Raw genomic sequence first — 27,919 nt, 5'->3', positions numbered from 1 at the left:
GATCGAATTACTGTTTCTTTGGGTATCACTTTGACTCACCCCTCCCTTCTCTTTCACAGTGGGCCAGAAAGTCACAGATTGCTGTGCCAGGAGTGAACTCAGCCAGCTGGCACTGAGCAATTTAAACATGTTCTCTCTTTTGCATATTGCCGTGGGATATTAGGGATAGAGTCAATGTGATAGAGTCAAGCATGTCCTGGACAGGCTCCAAAGCCTATGTGGTTGGAAATGCAGACATGAAATGGTCCGATCAGTCAGGGAGCAGCAATGATTATTTTTGTCCAAGGACCACATATTCTTTTTATTCAAATCTTGACTCTTCTTATCACATCACATATCAAAAAGTTGGATCTATAACAGTCCTAAGATATAGTTTCCCTTAAATGATCTATCTTAAGCATAGATTAAGGAAAAAAAAAAACAAGCTATCATTGCTTTCAGATGTTGAAAACAGACAGCATGCACTACTCAGTCTTGGCTTACCCAGTTCCTATAGCAGGATTTGAACATCTATTGTACAACATAACATAATAAAATGTTCATTTTATACTGTTTGGTACAAATTTTTTGAATCTATAGGTCACTGTTTACCTTGAGGTTGACTAGTACCAAATGCCATCTGATGATATGTACTATGGACTCTATACAATGTAATTTACCCTGGATCTTAAAACCTTCTTCCTTTCTAAGGGCAGTCTTACCTTTGGAAAGGCCACCCTCTCCCACACCAAAACAACAAATCCTTCCAACCTGATTAGCAATTAATATTAAATGGCATTAAATAATTAAAAGAAATAATTTAAATAAAAATTAAATAAGGAATTAAATAATATTAAGATAAAATGCAAACTCCTTACCAAAAAAATCCTGTATAATCAGAACCCAACAAGTTCTATAATGTCATCTTTTACCCACCTACTATGTCTTGACCATATTATCCTTTTTTTTCCTGACCCTCAGGTACAACAATCTCACTCCCATCTCAGAGCCTCTTATTCTCCTGCCTGGAATACTCTTGCTGATGTAATTCACGTAGCTGTCTCACCCCTGATTGCTGCTTTCCAATCTATCAGACATCATCTATCACATTTCTTTAGTTGATGTCTTTTGTAGAACTCACTACCACTCTGCATTATCAAAAATATTTGTGTGTTTATTGTGCAATTTTCTCCCGTAGGATATAGTGTATATGTGGGCAGGTACTTTTTTGGGCAAGTTTTCTCTGTTTCCTTCAAGAGTGATTGGCGTATAGAAGGCACCCAGTAAATTAAGGAGAAATGTACTGAGATTGTTTTAAATCAGATGCTTATGAAGAGTTTTCCATGTTGTTCTCTATTTTAAATATTATAAGCAAAATCTGAATTCAAACTAGAATAAAACTGTGGTGTTGTGCTGCAGAACATGTGTATCTTATAAGCTATTATACCATATACTAAATATTATAAACAAATTTTAAATTCACACATTAAATTTTCTTGTGCTGCAGACATACATCTTATATAATGTGAATGGTACTTCAAGAACCAATGTGGTAGCTAGGAGAGAAATGTTAGAAAGGTAGCTTTTAGTTTAGGAGAGATAACAGTTTGTTTTTTGAGTCATGGCAGAAAAATACAATTTGTCTGGGAGTAAGTCATCCATGACCCTAACTCCTAGCTTTCTACAAAATGGAAATTAACATATGGCAGAATTAATTTTACCTTTAACTCTTTAAATGAATGTACAAATTCCCCACAATGATCTGGGTGCATATAAGCCACTGGCTATGAAACAATCATGGGCAATGGAGATCAGAAGACTTTGCTTCAGCTCTGCTATTAAAAGAGTTGTAAGGGGCTTCCCTGGTGGCGCAGTGGTTGAGAGTCTGCCTGCCGATGCAGGAGACGTGGGTTCGTGCCCCGGTCCGAGAAGATCCCACATGCTGCTGAGTGGCTAGGCCCGTGAGCCATGGCCGCTGAGCCTGCGTGTCCGGAGCCTGTGCTCCACAACCGGAGAGGCCACAACAGTGAGAGGCCCGCGTACCGCAAAAAAAAAAAAAAAAAAAAGTGTTGTATGAACACTAGAAAGTCATTTAACATGATGGCTCTGTTTTTAGAACATTTGTTGAGTCCTTCCAGATTTAATCAGGACTAATGTTTATTGCTGTTCATTTATTAATTCATGTGCTCATTTATGTATTCAATAATAAATATGTTTTGGTTTTTTTTCTAATCTGTTAGGTAACGGCTGTGGCAGAAAGAGTTAGGATTTCATACCTCTCAGGTCCTATGAGTCTAAGTTGCCTCACTTCTCTGTGTTTTAGGTTCATTATCCACAAATGATTAATCAATGTGAAATGTGAACCTTTCCTGGCAAAGTTGTTATGAGAGTCAAATGTGCTATTTTTTTAAAAAAAAGTATAAAGTAACAGAAAATGCAGTAAATACTGATAGCTTGGGTAACCTCTGGGTAAGTAAGATTTCCACAATAAAGATGTTTCATAGGGTATTACCCAATAAATAATTGAATATGGAGGAAACTCAAGTCAAGGTTGATTCTTTTAACTAGAGGTTAAAATTACTGATACATATCAGGAAACTGAGCTATGATTGATTCTTCAGATAGATGTTGAGAAGTATTCTGGTATGTTAAAGTGTTCTCATGTTTTGATTTATTTAAGATATTTTAAGTGCAGATACAACGTTCTTAGGAGGTACACAACTAAAAAGGGTTAAAACATCATGTAAATATGACAGAAAAAGGTGAGCAGCTATTTCATCGAACTGTAGTTTTTGCTCATTTGAAGTGAGCACAGCATTTCTTCCTGGCTTTACGGCTGAAGTTTATGGACCGCCCCCCAAGCAACTTAGAGGAGCTTCCTTGGACTCACTCACGATAGCAAAAAGGAATGGAAGCTCCAAAGTTGAGGGAATTGTTATCACAGAGGGCAATTCTTATGATCTTGTTCACTAATAATAAAATAACTGCAAGTTTATTGAGCACTTTCCATTGTTCTAAGTACTTTACATTTATTACATCATCTACTTTTTCATGAGCATTATGAAGTAGGCTCCACTTTGTATTGGAGCATAAAGAGGTTTAAAATGTACACACAAGTCATTCAGTGGAAGAGCTAGGATAGGAAGGAGGGGAAACTGGGGAGGAAGAAAGCACAGATAGGAAGAAGGAAGGAAAAATGACTCTATCTTAAAGATGATCAAGTTAAGAGATATTTTTCCTGTATCAGAATTGTTCATCCCTTTTCATGGCTAAATCTAATTCCAAAGCAGGCTAAGTCCTACTTCATCAATGAAATATTTTTTAACTAAGTTATCTCACCCATAATTTTCTTTCAGTGCTGGTCTTGGGACTCAGCACTTAGTCATTCCCTCATTTTCTAATTTGTAAGGATTTTCTGTGCACACAGATTGTGAGAGATGTGGATCCTAAGATATGTCTTTAATATGTTGTTAAATGTTAACATACTATAAACATCTACAAGCTATTTTAATCAGTATTACCGACGAGATTTTTAAGTGTTGGCGTGTATATACTGGTTTCATTAGTTTTGAATTCTGTATACAATTTCATTATTTGGAAAAAGAAAATATACCAAATTTATTTGTTTTCTCACTGAAAGATACTTGAATGATTTTCCATTTTTTTTTATTTTAAACATTGCTGCAATTAATATTCTTGTACAGTTGTCCAGGCATATATGAAAAATGCAAAACCTTTTTCTTCCCTCTTTGGTCTTCAGAGTGGTTTTACCACTTAAAATGTTTTGTGGTTACTTATTCCCTAGTATCCTGACCAAAATCTAATGTAATCAAAGTTTTTAATTTTTGCCAATTATTTTGATTCATATTTTTCATATTTCTGGTGGGATTGAGCATGTTTTTTTTCATAATATTTTAACTGAAACTTTTAATAGAAAATTGGAAGAATTAGTGCACTCCTCAATGACCTTACAAAATAATCACAAAGTATTACAACTATCCAAATGAAAAAGTAGAACATAAACACCACAGAAGCCTGCTCCATGCCTCCTTCCACTCCCTACTTGCTCTCAAAGGTAACCATTGTCCTGGCATGTAACACAAGGATTAGTTTTGTCTATTTCATGACTTAATATATAAAATTATTTGGTATTTATTCTTTGCACCTATCATATTTGGTCAACATAACAGTTTGCCGATCTCTTCATGGTCTTCCATGTGGTCAAAATTTATTTCAATTGCTATGTTTTTAATTCATATTTATATATTCTTTATTTAATTTTATATGGACATCTGGGTTATTTATAGTTTCTATTATTAATAATATAGTTATGAATAATACTGCTCTGAATATACTTATAATTGTATTGTTAGCTTGCATATGCACACATTTCTGTTTCACATATATATGAATATACACTTAGGAGTGGAATATACATGTATATGCATATGTATACATCTGTGCACATACATATGTATGTACGCATGTTTATACACATGTGTTGGTTTGTAAACTGGTCCCCAAACACAGAGGGCAAGGAGAAACTGAGGAAAGAGTCAGACTACTCCAGATTGGTAGGTGGCAGGTTTTATAAGCAGGAACCTTATATAAGAGACTTGTCTTGGGTGACTGCAAGAGGAGTATATCTCTGCAACAGCCAACCAGAATCTGTTAAAAGTTTATATAGAGCCCTTAATGATGTTCAGTCATGTATAACATCCAGATGGATTCAACAATACATTGCTTTCTTTAGGCTTCATCCTTGAAACGGCTCCCACTGTGGGAATAGTGGGCAGAACATACATCCCAAGGACAGGGGAGGGTGTGGAGTTTCTGAGTGAGCAGATCCAGCCTGCTGGTCAAGTAGCCATCTATCCTTTTGACGACTTCCTCTAACTAAATATATATATTTGTATATATGAATCTACACATACACACAAACACATACACTTAAGAATGGAATTACTAAGCCATAAATTATACGTATGTCCAGCTTAAATATACACTGACAATTTCCCAAAGTAGTTTATCTAGTTCCAGTATACTGAATTTATCAATTAATGGGTTAAATTTTTATCTTTATAAAATCTAATCTTCCTCTCCGTGAATTTAAATCTTTTCATGTTTACTCAGGTCTTCTTCAATACCCTTTAAGAATTATTGCATTGTTTATATCCTTTGAATATTTTTCAATATTTCTTTTTAAAGAATTCATGCATCTTATAATAGTTTCTTGTTGCTGTTATCATAGTAGCTTTGATTTATCTATGACATTTCTGTTTAGTTTTTCCCACTAGGTTTTTGTTTCTTTGAATTGTAACTAATTTGGAACTTACACATTTTCTTCCTTTTTCTTAAGGAATAAATATAAAATACGTAAAAGGCATGAGTGTCTTAATTAGAGCTAAATATATAAACCATAGTTTTAGTCTCTTTCTGAGCAGTATAAGAAGCTAGAAATACCTTAACTAGCACATTCCCTTTCATCTTCTCTATGATCACGATTTAATTTAACCATTTAATGGAGTGTAATGTACATATGAAGAGTGCACATTGCATAAATGTGCAGATGGACGCATTGTCCAAACTTAACACATGCATAACTAGCACCTCAATTAAGAAAGGAACACTATAACAAACTGGAAACTCCCTTCTTACTCCCTTCCAAATAAAGATAGTAGAGGTAGTCATAGAGAAACAAGAAAGGAGATTCCAGAGGGATTTAAACAACAGTTTGAGAAGTTTGTTATGTTCTCACTAAAGATTAGGAAGCTTTCAGTGTTTTGTAATCTGAAGTCTCAAGACTGGAGTCGTGCTTAAGAAATGCTGGATCTGAAAGTGAGGGAAGAAGTCTGACAGTTAGGGCACCATTTTGTTGTATATATGAGAGATTTTAATTGAGGAGGCAGAACAAATTGTAAGAAGGAAACAACCATAAAAGATATGGCAGTGCTGGAATTTGCAGGGCTCAGTGATTGATGTAGTGTTGGTGTAAATGAGGGGCCATGTGGGTGAAGGCGGAAAGCTAGGAAAATAATGACCATTATAAAGAACTGTGGAATTGAGACAAGCTTGGGCTTGAAACTTAGGGTACAGGAGGTTTTTTTTCGGGTGCAGCTAACCAGCTTTCTGTCAGAAGTGAATGCCCGGGATTCAGGAATAAAAATGTGTTATTAGATGGAAAATTAATAAATGTGTTATGAAAAGCATAGCTAAACTATGTGTATGAATGTGGTCACCAAAAAGAAGGTACAAAGAAAATCAGAGCAGAAACTATTGTGAAAGTGAGTAGGGTGAGCAGCCAATGAATAAGTGGGCAGACACATAAGAAGATCGAGAGTGAGGTATCCCCAGTGATAATGGACAAAAGAATGTCCAAGAGGCAGTTGTGTCCACAGTACAAGAGGCTACAGAAAAGTCCAGGAAAAATAGGTGACAAGGGAAGCTATTTAATTTGTCTTCTTAATTTATGCTCCTTTTTTATCTTTTTGCCCTTATCTACAACTAATTTGTCTTTGAACTGTCACTTTTCCTGTCAGAGATTAGGAACAGAGCCAGCCTTTAGTTATGGTTTATATACCTGGTGTCAAAATCCAAACCTAAGTTAAAGATGTGTTTTGTGAATGTTACCATGTATTAGCAGAATGAATTTACTATTTCCCTGTGGAAAAAATGTTCACGTAGTGTTTAATATAAAACAATTACTTTTCTGTGCACTAGAGTTATAACGATAAGGAAGACAAATCCCTCCCTTCATGGAGCTTTTGTTACAGTTGGAAATGCATAAGACCACATATAAATATGAAAAGGTAATACAGGGTAGCAGTAAGTCTATGAAGAAAATCAAGCCGCAAAACCAATGTAGTAGCAAGAAGGTAGCAGAGTGTAGTAGAGTTAATTGATAGAAGCAATTTTTCATCCCTTTCTGGAACCATCCCTTTGCATATGATTGAGGACTTCTTTCCTATTGAGAGCTTATGTATGTTTCCCTTCCCATTGCTCCTGAAATTGGCCACTTACCTTGGCAAGTGATAGGCCTGCAGACATAATGTAAACAGACACTTTTAAAAGGGCTTGCATTTGGATTTTCCTATATCACTTCTGCATCAGCATAAAAAGACATGCCTGAACAATAAGTTGGGAGGAGACCTTCAAGATGGCGGAGGAGTAAGACGTGGAGATCACCTTCCTCCCCACAAATACATCAGAAATACATCTACATGTGGAACAACTCCTATAGAACACCTACTGAATGCTGGCAGAAGACCTCAGACCCCCCCAAAAGGCAAGAAACTCCCCATGTACCTGGGTAGGGCAAAAGAAAAAAAGAAAAAACAGAGACAAAAGAATATGGACGGGACCTGCACCAGTGGGAGGGAGCTGTGAAGGAGGAAAGGTTTCCACACACTAGAAGCCCCTTGCAGGCGGAGACTGCGGGTGGCAGAGCGGGGAAGCTTTGGAGCCACGGAGGAGAGCACAGCAACAGGGGTGAGGAGGGCAAAGTGAAGAGATTCCCGCACAGATGATCGGTGCTGACCAGCATGCACCAGCCCAAGAGGCTTGTCTGCTCCCCCCGCCGGGGTGGGCAGGGGCTGGGAGCTCAGGCTCGGGCTTCAGAGCTTGGATCGCAGGGAGAGTACTGGGGTTGGCTGCATGAACACAGGCTGAGGGGTGCTAGTGCACCATGGCTAGCTGGGAGGGAGTCTGGGAAAAAGTCTGAATCTGCCTAAGAGGCAAGGGACCATTGTTTCGGGGTGCACAAGGAGAGGGGATTCAGAGCACTGCCTAAACGAGCTCTAGAGATGGGCACCAGCCACGGCTATCATTGCGGAACCCAGAGACAGGCATGAAATGCTAAGGCTGCTGCTGCTGCCACCAAGAATCCTGTGTGCAAGCACAGGTCACTACCCACACCCCCCTTCCGGGGAGCCTGTGCAGCCCGCCACTGCCAGGGTCCCGTGATCCAGGGACAACTTCCCTGGGAGAGCACATGGCGCCTCAGGCTGTTGCAATGTCATGTTGGCCTCTGCCGCCGCAGGCTCGCCCCACATTCCGTACCCCTCCCTCCCCCAGCCTGAGTAAGCCAGAGCGCCCGAAGCAGCTGCTCCTTTAACCCCGTCCTGTCTGGGCAAAGAACAGACGCCCTCAGGCGACCTACATACAGAGGCGGGGCCAAAACCAAATCTGAACCCTGGGAGCTGTGCAAACAAAGAAGAGAAAGGGAAATTTCTCCCAGAAGCCTCAGGAGCAGCGGATTAAATATCCACAATCAACTTGATGTACCCTGCATCTCTGGAATATCTGAATAGACAATGAATCATCCGAAAATTGAGGCAGTGGAGTTTGGGAACAACTGTAGACTTGGGGTTTCTTTCTGCATCTAATTTGTTTCTGGTTTTAAGTTTATCTTAGTTTAGTATTTAGAGTTTATTATCATTGGTAGATTTGTTTATTGATTTGGTTGCTCTCTTCCTCTTTTTTTTATATATACAGATATGTATATATAATATTTCCTTTTTCTCTTTTTGTGACTGTGTATGTGTATGCCTCTTTGTGTGAGTCTGTCTGTATAGCTTTACTTCTACCATTTGTCCTAAGGTTCTGTCTGTCCATTTTATTTTTATTTTTTTAGTATAGGTTTTAGCGCTTGTTATCATTCATGGACTTCTTTCTTGGTTAGGATGCTCTCTTCTTTCTTTCTTTCTTTCTTTTATTACTTTTTAATGTTATTATTTTTAATAATTATTTTCTATTTTAATAACTTCCCCTTCCTTCCTTCCTTTCTTTCTCTCTTTCTTTCTTTCTTTTTTTCTTTCTTTCTTCCTTTCTTTCTTCTTTCTCTCTTTCTTTTTCTCTCCCTTTTCTTCTGAGCTGTGTGGCTCATAGGGTCTTTGTGTTCTGGCTGGGTGTCAGACCCGGGCCTCTGAGGTGGGAGAGCTGAGGCCAGGACATAGGTCCACCAGAGACCTCCTGGCTCCATGTAATATCAAACAGCGAAAGCTCTGCCAGAGATCTCCATCTCAACGTTAAGACCCAGCTCCACCCAATGGTCAGCAAACTCCAGTGCTGGAAGCCCCATGCCAAACAACTAGCAAGACAGGAAAACAACCCCACCCAGTAGGAGAGAGGCAGCCTAAAATCATAATAAGGTCACAGACACCACAAAACACACAACCGGACATGACCCTGTCCACCAGAAAGACAAGATACAGCCACACCCCCCAGAACAAAGATACCAGTCCCCTCCACCAGGAAGCCTACACAAGACACTGAAATAACCTCAACCACTGCAGGCAGATACCAAAAAAATGGGAACTACAAACCTGCAGCCTGCGAAAAGGAGACCCCCCCCCAACACAGTAAGTTAAACAAAATGAGAAGACAGAGAAATATGCAACAGATGAAGGAGAAAGGTAAAAACCCACCAGACCAAACAAATGAAGAGGAAATAGGCAGAGTACCTGAAAAAGAGTTCAGAGTAATGATAGTAAAGATGATCCAAAATCTTGGAAACAGAATGGAGAAATAACAAGGACCTAGAAGAACTAAAGAGCAAACAAAAAATGATGAATAACACAATAAATGAAATTAAAAATTCTCTAGAAGGAATCAATAGCAGAATAACTGAGGCAGAAGAATAGAAAAGTGACCTGGAAGATAAAATACTGGAAATAACAGCTGCAGAGCAGAATAAAGAGAAAAGAATGAAAAGAATTGAGGACAGTCTCAGAGAACTCTGGGACAACATTAAATACACCAACATTCGAATTATAGGGGCCCCAGGAGAAGAAGAGAAAAAGAAAGGGTCTGAAAAAAATATTTGAAGGGATTATAGTTGAAAACTTCGCTAACTTGGGAAAGGAAATAGTCAATCAAGTCCAGGAAGTGTAGAGAATCCCATACAGGATAAATCCAAGGAGAAGCACACCAAGACACATATTAATCAAACTATCAAAAATTAAATACAAAGAAAAAAATATTAAAAGCAGCAAGGGAAAAGCAACAAATAACACACAAGGGAATCCCCATAAGGTTAACAGCTGATCTTTCAGCAGAAACTCTGCAAGCAAGAAGGGCGTGGCAGGACATATTTAAAGTGATGAAAGGGAAAACTTAAAACCAAGATTACTCTACCCAGCAAAGATCTCATTCAGATTTGACGGAGAAATTAAAGCCTTTACAGACAAGCAAAAGCTAAAACAATTCAGCACCACCAAACCAACTTTACAACAAAGGCTAAAGGAACTTCTCTAGGTAGGAAACACAAGAGAAGGAAAAGACCTACAAAACCAAATGCAACACAATTAAGAAAATAGTAATAGGAACATACATATCAGTAATTACCTTAAATGTAAATTGATTAAATGCTCCAACCAAAAGGCACAGACTGGCTGAACGGATACAAAAACAAGACCCGAATATATGCTGTCTGCAAGAGATCCACTTCAGAGCTAGGGACACATAAAGACTGAAAGTGAGGGAATGGAAAAACTTATTACATACAAATGGAAATCAAAAGAAAGCTGGAGTAGTAATTCTTTTTTTTCTTTTTTTTTTTTCTTTGCGGTATGCGGGCCTCTCACCGCCGTGGCCTCTCCCATTGCGGAGCACAGGCTCCGGATGCGCAGGCCCAGCGGCCATGGCTCACAGGCCCAGCCGCTCCGCGGCAGGCAGGATCCTCCTGGACTGGGGCACAAACCTGTGTCCCCTGCATCGGCAGGCAGACTCCCAACCACTGCTCCACCAGGGAAGCCCTGGAGTAGTAATTCTTATATCAAACAAAATAGACTTTAAAATAAAGACTATTACAAGAGACAAAGAAGGACACTACATAGTGATCAAAGGACCATTCTAAGAAGATGATATAACAGTTGTAAATATTTATGCACCCAATATAAGAGCACCTCAATACATAAGGCAAATGCTAACAGCCATAAAAGGGGAAATTGACAGTAACACAATCATAGTAGGGGACTTTAACACCCCCCTTTCACCAATGGACAGATCATCCAAAGTGAAAATAAATAAGGAAACACAAGCTTTAAATGATACATTAAACAAGATGGACTTAATTTATATTTATAGGACATTCCATCCAAAAACAACAGAAAACACTTTTTTCTCTATTGCTCATGGAACATTCTCCAGGATAGATTATACCTTGGTCATAAATCAAGCCTTGGTAAATTTAAGAAAATTGAAATCATATCAAGTATCTTTTCTGACCACAATGCTATGAGACTAGATATCAATTAAAGGAAAAAAATCTGTAAAAAATACAAACACATAGAGGCTAAACAATACACTACTTAATAATCAAGAGATCACTGAAGAACTCAAAGAGGAAATAAAAAATACTAGAAACAAATGACAATGAAAATATGATGACACAAAACCAATGGGATGCAGCAAACGCAGTTCTAAGAAGGAAGTTTATAGCAATACACTCCTACCCCAAGAAACAAGAAACATCTCAAATAAACAACCTAACCTTACACCTAAAGCAATTAGAGAAAGAAGACCAAAAACCCCCAAATTTAGCAGAAGGAAAGAAATCATAAAGATCAGATCAGAAAAAAATGAAAAAGAAATGAAGGAAACGATAGCTAAGATCAATAAAACTAAAAGCTGGTTCTTTGAGAAGAGAAACAAAATTGATAAACCATTAGCCAGACTCATCAAGAAAAAAAGGGAGAAGACTCAAATCAATAGAATTAGAAATGAAAAAGGAGAAGTAACAACTGACACTACAGAAATACAAAGGATCCTGAGAGATTACTACAAGCAAATATGTGCCCAAAAAATAGACAACCTGGAATAAGTGGACAAATTCTTAGAAAAGCAAAACCTTCCAAGACTGAACCAGGAAGAAATAGAAAATATAAACAAACCAATCACAGGCACTGAAATTGAGACTGATTAAAAATTTTCCAACGAGCAAAAGACCAGGACCAGATGGATTCACAGGCGAATTCTATCAAATATTTAGAGAAGAGCTAACACCTATCCTTCTCAAACTCTTCCAAAATACAGCAGAGAGAGGAACACTCCCAAACTCATTCTACGAGGCCACTATCACCTTGATACCAAAACCAGACAAAGATGTCACAAAGAAAGAAAACTACAGGCCAATATCACTGATGCACATTGATGTAAAAATCCTCAACAAATACTAGCCAAGAGAATCCAACAGCACATTAAAAGGATCATACACCATGATCAAGTGGGGTTTATCCCAGGAATGCAAGGATTCTTCAGGATACACAAATCAATCAATGTGATAAACCATATTTAAAAAATTGAAGGAGAAAAACCATATGATCCTCTCAATAGATGCAGAAAAAGCTTTCAACAAAATTCAACATCCATTTATGATAAAAACCCTCCAGAAAGTAGGCATAGAGGGAACTTATCTCAACATAATAAAGGCCATTTATGACAAACTCACAGCCAATATAGGTCACAATGGTGAAAAACTAAAACCATTTCCACTGAGATCAGGGACAAGACAAGGTGGCCCACTCTCACCACTATTATTCAACATACTTTTGAAAGTTTTGGCCACATCAGTCAGAGAATAAAAAGAAATAAAAGGAATCCAAAGCAGAAAAGAAGAAGTAACACTGTCACTGTTTGCAATTACATGATACTATACATAGAGAATCCTAAAGATGCTACCAGAAAACTACTAGAGCTAATCAATGAATTTGGTAAAGTAGCAGGATACAAAATTAATGCACAGAAATCTCTTGCATTCCTATAAACTAATGATGAAAAATATGAAAGAGAAATTAAGGAAACACTCCCATTTACCATTACAACAAAAATAATACAATACCTAGGAATAAATCTACCTAAGGAGACAAAAGACCTGTATGCAGAAAACTATGACACTGATTAAAGAAAATAAAGATGATAGAAACAGATGGAGAGATATACCATGTTCTTGGACTGGAAGAATCAACATTATGAAAATGACTATACTATCAAAAGCAATCTACAGATCCAATGCAATCCCTATCAAAGTACCAATGGCATTTTTCACAGAACTAGAACAAAATATTTCACAATTTGTATGGAAACACAAAAGACCCCAAATAGCCAAAGCAGTCTTGAGAACGAAAAATGGAGCTGAAGGAATCAGGCTCCCTGACTTAAGACTATACTACAAAGCTACAGTAATCAAGACACTATGGTACTGGCACAAAAACAGAAGTATAGATCAATGGAACAGGATAGAAAGCCTGGAGATAAACCAAGCACATACGGTCACCTTATTTTTGATAAAGGGGGCAAGAATATACAATGGAGAGAAGACAGCCTCTTCAATAAGTGGTGCTGGGAAAACTGGACAGCTACATGTAAAAGAATGAAAATAGAACACTCCTTAACACCATACACAAAAATAAACTCAAAATGGTATAAAGACCTAAAAGTAAGGCCAGGCACTATCAAATTCTTAGAGGAAAACATAGGCAGAACACTCTATGACATAAATCACAGCAAGATACTTTTTGACCCACCTCCTAGAGAAATGGAAATAAAAACAGAAATAAACAAATGGGACCTAATGAAACTTCAAAGCTTTTGCACAGCAAAGGAAATCATAAAAAAGACCAAAAGACAACCCTCAGAATGGGAGAAAATATTTGCAAATGAAGCAACTGACAAAGTATTAATCTCCACAATTTACAAGCAGCTCAATATCAAAAAAAAACAACAACCCAATCCAAAAATGGGCAGAAGACCTAAATAGACATTTCTCCAAAGAAGATATACAGATTGCCAACAAATACATGAAAGAATGCTCAACATCACTAATCATTCAGAAATGCAAATAAAAACTACAATGAGGTATCACCTCACACCAGTCAGAATGGCCATCATCAGAACAATCTACAAACAATAAATGCTGGAGAGGATATGGAGAAAAGGGAACCCTCTTGCACTGTTAGTGGGAATGTAAATTGATACAGCCACTATGGAGAACACTATGGAGGTTCCTGAAAAAACTAAAAATAGAACTACCATACGACCCAGCAATCCCACTACCAGGCATATACCCTGAGAAAACCATAATTCAAAAAGGGTCATGTACCACAATGTTCACTGCAGCTCTATTTACAATAGCCAGGACATGGAAGCAACCTAAGTGTCCATTAACAGATAAATGGATAGAGAAGATGTGGCACATATATACAATGGAATATTACTCAGTCATAAAAAGTAACGAAATTGAGTTATTTGTAGTGAGGTGGATGGACCTAGAGTTTGTCATACAGAGTGAAGTAAGTAAGAAAGAGAAAAACATATATCATATGCTGGCACATATATACAATGGAATATTACTCAGTCATAAAAAGTAACGAAATTGAGTTATTTGTAGTGAGGTGGATGGACCTAGAGTTTGTCATACAGAGTGAAGTAAGTAAGAAAGAGAAAAACATATATCATATGCTAACACATATATATGGAATAAAAGAAAAAAATTTGTTCTGAAAAACCTAGGGCAGGACAGGAATAAAGATGCAGATATAGAGATGGACTTGAGGGCATGGGGAGGTGGAAGGGTAAGCTGGGATGAAGTGAGAGAGTGGCATTGACTTATATATACTACCAAATGTAAAATAGATAGCTAGTGGCAAGCAACTGCATAGCACAGGGATATCAGCTCGGTGCTTTGTGACCACCTAGAAAGGTGGGATAGGGAGTGTGGGAGGGAGACGCAAGAGAGAGGAGATATAGGGATATATTTATATGTATAGCTGATTCACTTTGTTATAAAGCAGCAACTAACACACAATTGTAAAGCAACTATACTCCAATAAAGATGTTAAAAAAAATAAATAAATGATGAAATCTTCAAAAAAAATGTATATCAGCAAAGTATTTTTTTAAATATGTAAAAGGACTGTTTTTAAAAGTCAAATCGGTAACCCTGAAATTATAACCTAAGAGAGAGACCAAAAAATGAATGAAAAAATAAGAGGCATACTGAAGAAGTCTGGGAAGTCCGACAGATATTGGGAAAACTAAGGAATTTATCAGATCTGAAGGACATGAATATCAGAATTAAAATATTCACCAGATGGTCAAACATAATCAATGAAAAAAAGAAGTCTATAGATAGTTCATTAGGAAATTTCAAAATATCAAGGATAAAAAGAATGCTTTTTTGACCTATTAAAGCAGAAATTGGCAAACTATAGCTCATGTACCAAATCTGACCCACTATTTGTTTTTGTAAATAAAGTTTTATTGGAACATAAAACAAAAAAAGAATAAGTTGGAGGACACCTAACACTCGGTTTCAAACTGTACCATAAATTAAAAAGGCAGCAGGGGTATTGGTGAAAGTATACACATATAGATCAATGTAAATGAATAGAGAACCTAGAAAAAGGTTCATGTAAGTACAGTCAGCTGATCTTTGGAAAAGGAGCAAAAACAACCCAATGAAGAGTGAATGATATTTGCAACAGATGATGATGAAATAATTGGACATTCATAGGCAGAAAATCCAACCTAGAAACAGACTTTATACCTTTCACAAACATTAACCCTGAATAGATAATAGACCTGAATAAAAAATAAAAAAACTATACTCCAATATAAAATAAAAATTTAAAAAAACTATGAAAGTTCTGGGAGGAAAAAAAGTAGAGAAACTCCCTGTGGCTTTGAGTTTTTAGACACAACAGTAAAAACATGATCCATTAAAAAATTAAATTCTACTTTATTTCCATAGTAGAAAACAATAAATATATATACAAGTGAATCTTAAATGCATATGCTTTGTGCAAAAAGCTAGTCTGAAAAGGCTGTATATTGCATGATTCCAATTACATTAACTTCTGTAGAAGATAAAACTATAGAGATGTTAAGCACATCAGTGGCTCCTAGGGGTTCAGAGGGGGAGGGAGAGAGTTGAATAGGTGAAGCACAGGGGTCCTTTTTTAGGGAGGTGAAAGTATTCTGCATGATACTGTAATGAGGGAATACATGACACTAGCCCGTTGTCAAAATGCATAGAACTTTAAGCATGAAGAGTGAACCTTAATGTATATAAGTTTTAAAAAACATCATTTAAGACATTGGGGAATTCTGGCATGGTATGAAGAATATAAGAAAACAATCTAGTGCATTACAATATATGAAAAATGCCACTGAAGGAGTTGGGTTAAAAAGGTGCTGTCCTTAGTAATTTTTGGAAATGAATGGAGTCTGTAAGACTAAAGGCAAAAGTAACTGTACGCGAAGCACTGTACTCTAGTTGGCAAAGTTGTTTCCCTCAGAGGCTTGATTTAAGAATTATGACACTGGGATTGAACAATTAAGTAAACAGATGGAAGATGATGGGAACTTGGTTTCTTATTGTTGGGGTGAGAATTTACAGTAAATGAGTCTAGAATGATCCAGGTAGAAATTCATTAGAGTTGTAGATATCAGAATGAATCCATGTTTTTTTTAAATGTATTTGCAGATAGCTGAATATAGAGATGATTATATATAATATGTATATATACATGGGTCACTATAGACACATACATTTCCTTTGTTACTTGAGTGGGACTATAAACAATGACATCCCAAGAGCAATAAATACACCTAGTGGCTAAATATTGTTTTCTAATGCTGTCCCCCAATAAAAGTACCAGAGATCCTTGGAGAGAAGGCTGATTCTAGGAATGGGACAGGAAATATACAAGAGAATCTTACAGTGCAAAAAAGTAAGAAAATACTCAAAAAACAAAACAAAACCGTCACAATAATGGGGTATGTCAAAAATACACAGGAACCAACTGAAACTGAAAGAGCTCCCAATTGCCAAAGCCAAAACAATTTGGACAACAAAATAAAATAAGTTTGCATTATAACCTAATATAAAATAAAGTATAAAGTATAAAATAAATATCTATAAATTTATAGTGATATAGATAAATTATTAATGGAGAAGGTTAGACAAAACTCTTGTGCAAGAGAATTTCAAGTAATTTATGTAGATATTCTGCCCTCAAGGAGGTAGAATATAACTCTTCACTTCTTAAGTGTCAGCTGCACATGGTGACTTATTTCCCCAAAGTAACAGAAATGGGAACAAAAAGAGTCAGTTTACAGTGAATAAATCTGACAAATACTATCTCAGCAATGTGATTAAATTCAGCATTAACAGTGGTAAGTCATGTTGATAGCATGTACCCTTGATATTATGAGATGAAAATGATATTTTGCTTTTGTGGTCTTTCTCCCAAACACAGATTACCTCAGTCTAATCATGAGAGAAACATCAGACGAATTCCATCTTAGGGGCATTCTGGAAAATACCTAACCAGTACTCCTCAAAATGGTTTAGGTCATCGAAACAAGGAAAATTTGAGAAACTGTCACAGACAAAAGAAGCCTAAAGGGACATATTGACTAAAGGTAATGAGATGGCGTGGTTGGGATCCTGGAATAGAAAAAGGATACATGGTAGAAAATGAGAAAAATGAATAAAGTATGAACTTTAGTTAATAATAATGGATCAATATTGGTTCATTAATTATGAAAAAATGTAACACAGTAATATAAAATGTTAATAATGAGGAAACTGGTTGTGGAGTACATGGGAACTCAACATCACATGTTCCACCAAACAGCTGAGATCCAGCCTTCCTAACATTGTCCATAATGACTGTACAAAACTACTTACACAGAATCAAACTTCCCCCTTTTCTCTATCTATGAACATGGTAATTCCTGGGATGCTCATTACTTCTGGAGAGGCAGCAGAGCTGAGCTGGAGATGGACCTTGGACCATGAGAACTGGCATGTAAATACTGACTTACTGGTTATGTAACTGGGGCAATTTACTAGCCTCTCTATGCCTCATACTCCACTCTGTAAACTGAGCATGATGACAGAAACCTCCTCATATGATTGTTAGGAGAATTAAATTGGAAAACATTTGTAAAACACTTAGAATACTAGCTGATACATAATGAGTACATAAAATGAATGTGTAAGTAAAATAGTAAGTAAAAATGAATATGGTTTCTAGTTTTTCTTTTAATTGATGTATTATAAAAAGAGTCAAAGTAAGTGTTCTAGAATGCTTGTGACCTGGCAGGGATAATAGATTCCAACAGAAATAGCAAATATGTCTTTAAAGCTATGGAGCCACCAGCTCCCAGGATTTCCGTTATTTAAATTGTTTAGGGCCTCAGTGAACCTGGTATAAACTAGCTAAGAGACCATGGGAGTTAGAATATTACAGAAACAGTAAGTCAAGGTGATTACTGGAATTGTAGATAATGTCCCACGTTGTGATAGATTCAATCCTATTCCTAAAAGAGTCATCTGCTTGCATTAATTCTTGCATTAAAGTCATAAAAATACAAATTAAGAAAACATGATTTCAGAATGTTAAACCAACAGAAGGCTCATGAGTCAAAGGTCTTTATTAGATACTTTCTATTTGTTTTAAATGAAGTTAACTAAAAAAAGGCAAAATCCTGTATGAACTTTTGTGATGTTTATAGATTATAATATCATACAACCCACCTTCTTTTATATATAAAACTTCAAACACAAATAAAATCTTAACTACAAATAAAAGTATAATAGGTCCAGAGGAAACACAAATTATAATACAAGGTGTGATTTGAGGTGTGGTGATAAGGATGCAAGTGGAGGGCAGCCGAAAATTGTACTGATAATAAGGTCATAATGTTCAGGGTATTTGCTGTAGCTGAGTTGTAAATTTAGTTCCAACCTTCCTTGAAGCCAAGTGTAAAGTAAAATACAGGCTGTTTTACAATTCTCATTATCAAGTAATCGAAAAGATACCAGAGACATAGAAGGCACAAAGCTATTCCAAGCAATAAGCTCTAAAATAAAAATCTTAGAAATCAAGGTCATAATTTAAGGCAAGAAAATCAATTAGGCCAGGAACCAAGAGACTATAATCCAAATTTATGGTTCTTAAACCGAGGATAAAGCTGCAATTTTTTTTTCTTTTTTCTAAATTTATTTATTTATTTTTGCCTACGTTGGGTCTTCGTTGCTGTGCGTGGGCTTTCTCTAGTTGCCGTGAGTGGGGCAGGGGCCTACTCTTCGTTGCAGTGTGTGGGCTTCTCATTGCAGTGGCTTCTTTTGTTACGGAACATGAGCTCTAGGCACACAGGCTTCAGTAGTTGTGGCTCGCAGGCTCTAGAGCGCAAGCTCAGTAGTTGTGGTGCACGGGCTTAGTTGCTCCGTGGCATGTGGGATCTTCCCGGACCAGGGCTTGAACCCATGTCCCCTGCACTGGCAGGCAGATTCTTGACCACTGCGCCACCAGGGAAGCCCCTAAAGCTGCAATTTTAATGGTTTTCGTCCCAAGGCACACAAAGTAGGATGAACAATCAGATTTTCTTTTTTCCCATCGTATGCACTACATTTCACTTATTCTCACTCCCACTTGAGAATGGACTGAATACAAGCAAGAGAGAGTCTTTTCTATACTTTTTGATATGAAAGACTAGATCATTTCCCTCACCATTGTATTCTTAACAGCTAATAGTATCTGACACATAATAGATATTTTTGTATAAATCCAAAATTTGAAATGATTTTTAAAAATTCAGTTGCATAATATTGGGCTAAACTGAGGAGATGTGCAGGCAGGCATGGATCTCTTAATATTGCCTAAATTCTCAGTTTATCCAATAACAAAGCATGCTGGGGAAGAACAGAGCAGTCAAAGTTAAGTATCAGCATATTCATGCCCACATGAAAGGTTTACGGCACTTTCTCCTCCTTGGAGAGACAACTGGGGACTCTACTGCGGCAGAAGATCAAGTAGATCTGACTCTTCAAAGATAGGGTTGAAAACAGATTCAGGGAATCTTGGTTCACTATGACTATAGTGGCCTCTTCAAAGTCATAATAAAAAAAATGGGATTTTCTCAAATTTGGAGGATTTTAATAATACATTTATCAGGAACTTTGGTTGTAGCAGCAAGATTAAGAGAATTTGAGAGGCAAAGGAGTGAGGCCAGGATGTGCAAAAGGTTTGTAATTGGCAAAAGTGAACCAAGGTCAGAAAATTCTAGAAGAAACCTTCATACACAAAAGGTTGCTATTTTGATTATTATTAAAAGTATGTAACTTACCAGTTACCTTGGGACCAATAACATTGCACAAATGTGTTTCAACACAATGATTAGAACTATGAGTAGTGGTCTTCAGACTGGGTTGCAGTCACCTTGGAGGTACATAAGACTGACTGTGAAAAGAGAGTTTTAGACCTTCTCCTTCTCCTTCACCTCTTCCTTCTCCTCTTTCTTCTTTCCTCCCTCTTTATTTTTCTCTTTATGTGTATATATAGATATACATATACACACACACATATATACACACACGCATATATACACACATATATTTATATACACATATATATAATATGCATGCATGAGTGTATGTGAGTAATCCCTTTATTCTTTTCTATTTGGGGAACGGTTTATAATGCAATAGTATATCACTAATAATAATAATACCCCTCACTTATTGAGTGATATTATTAATATACACACAACATTGTTGTAAGCTTAACAAACATTAAACAATTCAATTCAATCCTCACAATGACTGTATGAAGTAGGTACTGTTATTAACCATCTCTTAGGATGAGGTTAAGAGTGGCATCTATTGATATAATAACTTACCGAAGGTCACAAAATTAGGAAGTGGCAGAGCTGCCATTCAAATCTAAGCAATCTGACTCCAGCATTGGTGGTTCTGCCTACTAAAGGAGTACGTGTATATAATGTATAATTAATAAAATATGAGCATATTTAGGGGTGTGTGCTCAAGAAATTTAAAAGGAATGACTTTTATAAAATATAAGAGATCATTTAGACTACCTTAAAAATTTTTAATTATTCATCTCAAGAGGCTAATGAATTAACAAAATGGATGTACTTAACAATGTTTGGAAAACCATTCTAGGATTAAAGTGCTGTTATACACGATGCAGCTCCTTTATAAGGATTTATTAAGCAATGTGTTCTGTTTGGTAGCTCTGATCTATATGCTGGGGTTAATTCTTGGTATATATAGCACACAAATACAGATGACCTCTTCTTGCTACTTTACCATCTTTTTAAGGAGATGGAAAGTCAACAGTCCCTAAGCACTCACAAACACACACTAATACTAAAGTCAAGATTAACTTTGACCCTCAGGTTTTTTGTTGCAACATTTGGTTCTATCAATGATAATATCTTCTGATTAACATTGAGAGAATTGGCCTTGAATCACTAACATATGTATAAGGAGCCAATTTAGTTTCTAAATTATGCAGAAATAGCTTAGCATAACATCTGGTTAATGTGCTACTAAAAATGAATTTAATTTTAATAGATTAAAGTTATATAAGCCTCTTTTGGTAGAAAGAGCAGACAAATTAAATTTTCTCAAATATAAGAATTATATGTAATACATATTTTTGTAAATGGGGACATTTTTATTAAAATAGGTATTTATTTTTGTGACTTTTTGGCATAAAATATCTAAAATAATGAGTATTATGATATCTTTTGTATCAATTTTTTTTCTTTTAAGAGAATATAGTTTTTTTCTGTTGGTTTGTTGATTGATTGGTGTTGATTGATTGATTGATTGGTGTTTATTGTGGGGTAATGGAAGGGAATGCTTCTCTTCTTTTTTCAGTGATGGATTTTGAATAAGGCAGCCTTACACATACAATGGTAGCCTATGATTTCTTAAATCAATCAATCTCATCTTCCATGAGAGTTCTCAAATTTTCTGTGGTATTTACCTTGTAGTTGATTAATTTGTAATACTTTGTGGATGATTACTTTGAGACATTGAAGACACCTCTTATGCCCCCCACCTTTTCTTTTAACTCAGTGGTGGGAGTATATGGATAGACTTAAGGTGAATATTACATTATATGTGTACAAAGATGGGTACATTTTTCTCTGGAGAGAATTTGTAGCTTTCAAGAAATTCCTAAAGGATTGAGTATTAGGAAAAAAAGAATAAATATAATATTTTAGGTCAATATTGAATTTCCCAAAAAGTCATTTCAGTAGTGATTAGTTTTCTCAGAGTCAGAACTAAGTTGTTACAAGTTCCAAACCAATCATCGAGAGACTTCAATTAACTTATCTGCAGAAGTGTTACTTTGGATTAGGTTTACTTTTAGTGTCCTTTCTAACTAAAGAGCCTATGTCTTTGGATTCATTTCAAAGAAACAAACATTTCCAGCTCAGATTGGAATTTACCAATACAATGGGCTATTTCAACTTCCTACAGTCATTATTGGCTATTTATTAACATTTTAAACATTGATACATATTTAGAGATTGTCCATGGGATGACAGTATGGAATTTTATTTATTAATGACATTTTGAATAATTTTCAGTTGATTTTTAGCTATGTTTAAAGAAATTGTTCAGCAGAAAGAGCTGGTAAATGCTATTCCATTTAATTCCTTCTTCCCCAAATCTATTCTCTCTTCAAATTTGTACATATATATATGTATACATATATATATATATATATACATATGTATAATTATATATATGTACTCTGTGTGTGTGTATATGTGTGTGTGTAAAATGATGGTCATAAAGTGTGAAATAGGTACTTTATAAATCTTAGTAATTTATATCTTTGCCCCCAAAACAATTTTTATGTTTTTTTTCCCCTCATCTGGAAATATATTTTTGGGAACCTGAAAGAATTCATTCAGCCTTTTTGTGAGTTTAATTAGAGTGTGAAAATATTGTTTCCTATGATTATCACATCTTGATGTATTTTCTTTTGGGGTTTAGATAATTCAGAGAAGCTATGAATGTGAATCAAGGAATGTGGCAGGTATTGAATGCCTCCTCATAAAGTGCCTGGGAGAAAGCTGACAAAATGAAACTCTCAGAAGAAAGCCACTTCTTTAAACTTTTTGTATGAAGTAGATCTTTCAGAACACTTTTATGTCTTTCATTTATTGGGCAATAATCTCTTAATAAATAAAATGTACCTTAGGGGCTGAAAAGTTTGAACTATGTAGGGCAGGCCTGTAGGCTGAAAATACTTGGGCAGGAGCTGATGCTACAGTCTTAAGGCAGAATTTCTTCTCCAGGAAAATAATCTGTTTTGCTCATAGAGCCTTTTAAGTGATAGGATGAGTTCCACCCATATTGCTAAGGATAATCTACTTGAAGCCAAATTATTGTATATGTTAACCACATTTAAAAAATATCTTGGACTTCCCTGGAGGTCCAGTGGTTAAGACACCGTGCTTCCAATGCCGGGGTCTCGGGTTTGAACACTGGTCGGGGAACTAAGATCCCACCTGCCTCACAGTGTGGCCAAAAGAAAATATCTATATATATATCTATATATAGATTATAGCTTTGCAACACCAAGATTAGCGTTTGGTTGAATAACTGGGTACTATAGCCTAGCAAGGTTGACACATAAAATATCACACCTGGATTAAGTATACAGAAGCTTAATATTAAAGTAAAAGAAGTAGACAGGGAGAAATAATTCACAGTTCATATCCATACTACACTTACCATTTGGATCAGAAAGTTACTAGAAGGCAAATCATCCTTAAAGTCCAGACATTTGCATGTTTCTTTTGTTCATTATCTCATTTCATGTCTCAGGAATCATATTAGGACTTTCCAACAACACTTATGATGCCCTTTATATAGTCATTTATAGTTCAAATGAGAACCTCAATCCTTCACCACAGATCCAGAAATTGTAATTTGTTGTCTTCATGAAGTTAACATTTCCTGTGTTATGTCAGAAAAAACTATCTAAAATTAGGAAGTAGACCAAGTGTTTACTGAATCTTCAATGCAGTGCTGAGCTTATTTATTGACTGGTCTACTTTACAGCTCTATAGTGGCAAAGGTTAATATAAAAATTCTTGTTTAATTAGATACTGTAATGGTTAAGTTTATGTTTCAACATAGGTGGGCCACAGTGCCCAGATATTTGGTTAAACATTATTCTGGATGTTTCTGTTATGGAACATTTCATCTTCATGGCTTAAAATGGAATAATAGCCTCCACTAGACTTGTGAAATAAACAGAGTTTATCATTGGGATGTTAACATCTACCTTATACTCCTCTGACTTGTAAGACTACCTTACCCCATGGGCTCAATTTCTTTGTGATTTCTGCATTTTAGAATTAGAATATCTACGGGTAATTCATTTTTAAACTTTTTTTTCTCTTGAAGAAATACCTTTGATGAAGTTTTTTTCAAGGGCTGAGAAATCTATGGCTTGTTCCAGGCCTGACTTACTTTACTTTTATGTAGGATTGGACACTACTTTAAGAGTTTCCTCTTTAACAACATTATTCTCTAAGAACGCTGGGGAAAACTTTATCCTTCATTTATTTATTATGCCAGGCTGAATGTTTTCTTGCTATTTTCTACATTCTCTTGTGGCTCTTCTCCATAAATAAACACAGGAAGTCCTCAACAACTTTGGTTTTGGATATACCTATATCTTCTTCAATGATTTGTATTCACCTCTCTTTCCTTGGCCAGACATCAATTCATTTTAATGTCTGAAAGATGCTTCAATTATATGGGCTTCTTAAAACTCAAATTCACCTATCTAAATAGATCGATGGAATAGAATAGAATCCAGAGGTATACTCACACATACTTTAAACAGTTGAGGTTTTCTTATATAATAGGGCAAATAAAATACACGTAGAGAACAAATGAGTCAATAAATTGCGTTGGGACAATTGGATATCCATATGCAAAAATATGAGCTTTGGTCCATACCTTGCACCACATACAAAAATTAACTCAAAATGGATCATAGGACTAAATGGTAACCCTAAAACTATAGAGTTTATAGCAGGAAACATTTTTTACCTTGTGTTAAAAAAAGATTACTTGAGGGCTTCCCTGGTGACGCAGTGGTTGAGAGTCCGCCTGCCGATGCAGGGGACACGGGTTCGTGCCCTGGTCCGGGAGGATCCCACATGCCGCGGAGCGGCTAGGCCCGTGAGCCATGGCCGCTGAGCCTGCGCGTCCGGAGCCTGTGCTCTGCAACGGGAGAGGCCGCAACAGTGAGAGGCCCGCGTACTGCAAAAAAAAAAAAAAAAAAAAAAAAGATTACTTGAATATGACACCAGAAACAAAATCCAAAAAGAACACATTCATAGATTATACTTCATCAAAATAAAAAATAACAATTTCTTCAAAAGGAACTTGTAAGAGAACAAAATGGGAAGCCAAAGATCAGAAGAAAATCAATACAAAGCATATATCTGATAAATGACTTTTATCCGGAATAGATAAAGAACTGTCGAGTCAACAGTAACAAAATGTACAACCTGACTTTTAAAAAAAGTGTACAAAATATTTGAGCAGATGATTCATCAAAAAGATATATGAATGGCAAAAAGCACATAAAAAATGCTCAACATCATTTGTCAACAGGGAAATGTGAATTAAAATCATAATTAAATATCATTGCACACCTATTTGAATGACAAAAATTAAAAAGACTAACCATACTAAATACTTGAGAGGACATGAAGGAACCGAAAAGCTTGCACATTGCTGGTGGGAATGTAAAATGGTGCAACTACTTTGGGAAATAGTCATTTCATTCCTAGGTATTTACCCAAGAAAAAAGGAAATTTATGTCCATAAAAGATCTATACATGAATGTTCATAGAAACTTTGTAATGGTTAAAAACTGAAAACAACACAAATGTCCATCAACAGGTGAATAGATTCACAAATTGTGTTACATTCACGCAGCGCAATAGTGCTTAGCAATTATTATTGATACAACAACCTAGACCCTTAACATTATTTTTCCTTCTAGGAGCATTCTACTTCCTGCAAGAAAGCTTCTACAAACAAGCTGGTAAGCACAGACAGTCTATGTGAAGTCCCATCACAAATAGATGCCATTAATTTCTAATTCATGCACTATCAAGTATTGGTAAATATAGTTTCTTCATTATATGCATTCTCCTCCTTCATTCAATCTTTCAGCAGAGCTTTAACAACAACCCATTAAATTGAAGGCATTATTAATTTGCATACTATTTTAGATGAAAAACTTCTACCTTGCTTTCTCTGTTCTTTTCTCCTAACCATCATCCTTTTCTTTCCCCATATCTTTATTTAGTGTCATTCTTTATTTAGCTGGAAAAAACCCAGCAAATACAATACAAAATAAGATGAAATCTCTTACTTCATGAGGCTCATAGGAAACAGGTGTCTTAAACATTTTTGCATTCACCAGTAAAACTATGTCTTACACAGAGCAGCACACCAAAATGTATTTTGACGTTACATTTCAAGTCTCAGGAACTTCACTTTTACTCTTGAAATTTATTGTCAGAAGAGATATTTTGACCCAGGCAGTGGCCATGTTCTTAGCTATTCAGTCAGCTTCAAAGTATTTATTGTCTTCTCCACTAAATTTTAGGACTAGGCATGTAGGCATGTCAGAATATATTAAAACTTCAACACCAAGCATGTTGTGCCACAATCAATTATTAAAAAGTTGAATTTTATATTGCATTTTCAGATCAACCAAGTTAACTTTGGAATATGTCAAGATCACAACCACAATGACATTTTTCTATGTGCCTTGCCCCATGTAGTAGCCCTTTATAATAAAGCCACTTTGATCTTCTTTCGTTGATTAACTATGCCAATCTCTTTCATACCTCAGGACCACTGCATGGCCATGTTTCTTCTGCCTAAAAGACTCTACAATTAGTAATATTTACTGGCCAATTCATTCATTCTTTAGATTTCAGCTGTAAATTCCAATTTCTGAAAGATACCCACCTCTGATCACCCCAGTATAATTTTGGCATATAGTTACATTTCTCTTAGCATATGATATTTTTTCCAAGTATGTTAACTAGGTGTGTTATTATATATATATATATATATAGCAAATTATATAACAACAGGCACAAACCAATGGCAACAGAACTGATGCTCATTTATGCTTAAGTAGGGTCCTGGGATGCCCTGTTGGAAGACTTATTACATATTTAGTTTCTGAATAATGGAAAGTTCAGGAACATTCAAAGGAATGGGCCAGGGTGACCTAGGTAATGACTATTTACCAAGTGTTACAGAAGCATTTCAAAATTTTCAATGCTATTCTGGTGCATAAAGTTATATTTCAGTTTTCCTTATCACAGTTTCTATTTGTCTTTCTATCTGTGTTATTGTTTAACATTGCCCGTTAGTCTCACTAGATAATATGCTCCATCACAATAAAAACTGCCTCTGTTTAAAAATCATTTAAACTATAATAGCTAGAGATGATTAATGAATAAACAAATGATTCTGATGCTGATGCATGATACTCTACTACATACTATATTAAGGAAAAAATGTTCTGTGTTCTCTCCCAAAGCACCTAGCATTGTTTTCCAATTTGTGTTTGAAAAGTCTTAGTGTTTGTAAGTAGGTACACTCTACACAGTTGAGTACTTGAGAGAGGTTTTTTCTTTTCTTTTTTTTTTGGCCATGCCCTGCAGCTTGTAGGATCTTAGTTCCCCTACCAGGGATCGAACCCGTGCCCCCTGCATTGAATTCACTCCTGAACATGCCAGAAAATGCTCCTCTTGGAGCCATTATGGTTCATCACATAATTGACCTGACAGAAAATGGCTACACTCCCTTCTACCAGAAACAAGAATAATGGTTTATTAATATTATGAACAATAAAACCGAGGAACCAGGTATAAAATACATAACAAGATTTTATAGGTGTCAGAATTACTAAGTCAGTGGTGAATATTTCCTGTAGGTACTTTTATCTAGTTGAATATGACTGAATGTAATGTTCCTCTCTACATAAGCAAATCCTCCTGCCATTTGAAGGCTGAATGGAGACAATTTTTGAGTGTGTCACTGACAAAGTAT

The sequence above is a fragment of the Grampus griseus genome (assembly GCF_964374135.1).
Source record: "Grampus griseus genome assembly, chromosome: 8".
In the NCBI taxonomy this organism is placed as follows: Eukaryota; Metazoa; Chordata; class Mammalia; order Artiodactyla; family Delphinidae; genus Grampus; species Grampus griseus.
Note: the sequence above shows the minus strand (reverse complement) of the source record.